Here is a 2,826-nt window from a genome sequence, read left to right on the forward strand (position 1 = left end):
GCTTCATTTCCGGGCTGTAGCCGTTGTACCAGCTTTCGTCACCAGTGATGACCATCGGAAAAAGGTCCGGATCAAATTCCAGCTGTCCTTTCAGCTCACGCCATGCATTCAGTCGTGACTGCTTTTGATCTTTCGTGAGGAAGCGAGGCAAACATTTTGCTACAACTCTTTTCATTCGCAATTCCTCGCTCAAAATCCGTTGGCAGGAGCTCCAGGACACACCAGTCATAGCAACAAGTCGACCATTTGTCCGGCAACGGTCCTCCAAGATCAGTTCATGAATTTTCATGATGTTTTCATTCGTTCGGGAGGTCGACGGTCTCCCTGAACGAGGTTGGCCTTCAAGCAACAAGTGACCATTCCTAAAGCGTGAAAACCTCTTGTAAACTTGTGTTCTGCTCATGGTAGCGTTCTTGTAAGCTGTTTGATGCATGATAACTGTTTCGGCCGCCGTTTTCCCCGGCAAGATAACAGAATTTCGTTTCAGCCATCGCAAAAATTGACGAACAGGGAAGAAGCCATTGTAAAACAAAGACACACCATGTGGCAGAACGACATCACTTGACGACTTCGTTTGGCAGACTAATGTCTGAGGGTCGCATCAAGTGGCTTCTAGCGGCAGAAGCCTGAACTACAATGGGCTTGTCCCACAGAGAACGTTTCCGGTTACTTTTGGGTACCATCTTGTATGCATTAATGTATATGTATATGCATGTGTGTGTGTGTGTAATGCATATATGTACACACACACACACACATGCGTGTATAAGGTGGTGCCCAGGTATGATTGCAGTGCATCGAGTGAAACGTCAAAAAGAATAAAATATTAAAACAATATATGTATATATGTCATTATTCAGTTTAGTTCATGATTTCTTGCCAATAAAGAAAGAGCCGGTTTCTAACCTAGATCCAAGGCTCCTTCATTGGAATTTCAACAACATCAACGGGGTATTTTTGTATGTAGGCATGCATGTATGTATGTATGTATGTATGTATGTATGTATGGATGGATGGATGTATATGTTTGTATGTACGTGTGCTTGTGTGTGTGTGTGTGTGTGTGTGTGTGTGTGCATGGTTGTGTGTGTTTATGCGTTTATATTATCATCTCGCAAGGCGGCGAGCTGGCAGAATCGTTAGCACGCCAGGCGAAACGCTTAACGGTATTTCGTCTGTCTTTACGTTCTGAGTTCAAATGCCGCCAGGATCGACTTTGCCTTTCATCCTTTCGGGGTCGATAAATTAAGTACCAGTTACGCACTGAGGTCGATGTAATCGACTCTTCCCCTTCCCCCAAAATTTCAGGCCTTGTGTCTATAGTAGAAAAGAAATATATTATCATTTCATGTTCGTCTTTTGACGCTCTCATGGACACATCACCACCAATCCTGCACCAATCTTAACATTTTACAGACATCTGGAGCCTTTTCTCAAATATCATCCCTCCACAATTTTCGTCTCCTCTATCCACTTCATGGATGGTCGTCCTTCCCTCTTGAACTGTTACTTGTATTTTTTATTTTTTTATTTTTTATTTTTTTGTTTATATTATCTCATAACATGACCAAACTATTTCATGACCAAACTATAAGAACAATAAGTTAAAATACAAAGATTAAAATTTTTAGAAAGTTAAAGAAGTGATTTTTCAAATTCTCAATCGCAGAATAATGCTAATAATATAGCCTGAACAAGATAAACTATCTCTATTTTGCAGAGAAAAGTGTAGGTGGCTAGCTGTGGACACGAACTCACATCCCCGTGATTACGTGTCACGATGCTTTGACCGATTAAGCTAAACTACATACTACAAATTCCGCTGCAAATTAAGATATATAAATCTCGCTTTATGAGACGCTCTCATATGTTAAATTCAAATTACGACATACGTAAATAAACAAACGAAGTTTTGCTTTTAGAAGCGTTGAGATGTCTTTTTAGAAAGTTAAAGAAGTGATTTTAAATTCTCAATCGCAGAATAATGCTAATGATATAGCCTGAACAAGATAAACTATCCCTATTTTGCAGAGAAAAGTGTAGGTGGCTAGTTGTCTACACTTTTCTCTGCAAAATAGGGATAGTTTATTAGCATTATTCTGCGATTGAGAATTTAAAAAAAATCACTTCTTTAACTTTCTAAAAAGACATCTCAGCGCTTCTAAAAGCAAACTTCATTTGTTTATTTACGTATGTCGTAATTTGAATTTAATATTAAATTTTTTGTATTTTAGCTTATTGTTCTTCCCGACTCAAATTCGCTGGCAGCACGTTTCGTATGCATCAATTTCCTTTCTTATTATGTTTGTTTATTGTCCAACTTCCGTACCTATACATCGTTACAGGATATCCCAAGATTTTTTCAACAAGCTCTACTTTGTTCTTTGAGACACTCCTTAATCGTTCATAAATATCTATAGTTCTATCATAGCAGTCTTTTCCAGCAGTTATTCTTTCAATTTCGTTTGAGTATTTCTTATCTCTTTCAACTTTGGACCCCGGAAAAATAAGCTGAACTTTTACTTCTATTGCCTGGTCACGATTTTAAAGTCTTTTAAATAAATAACCAGAATTTTAATTTTTTTCTTTCAATCTTAAGGCAGTGAGCTGGTAGAATCGATCCCCAGAACAAATCGACCCCAGAACTTATTCTTTGAAAGCCTAGTAATTATTCTATCGCACATACGTATTCTATACGTATGTATGTATATGTGTGTGTGTATATATATATATATATATATATATATAAAATTAATATATTTTATTAATTTGCCTGTACGGCTGATAACTCGCTTGCCACTCGTGATGGTATTATATATATATATA

This window comes from Octopus bimaculoides, chromosome 7 (assembly GCF_001194135.2).
Source record: "Octopus bimaculoides isolate UCB-OBI-ISO-001 chromosome 7, ASM119413v2, whole genome shotgun sequence".
Taxonomy (NCBI): domain Eukaryota; kingdom Metazoa; phylum Mollusca; class Cephalopoda; order Octopoda; family Octopodidae; genus Octopus; species Octopus bimaculoides.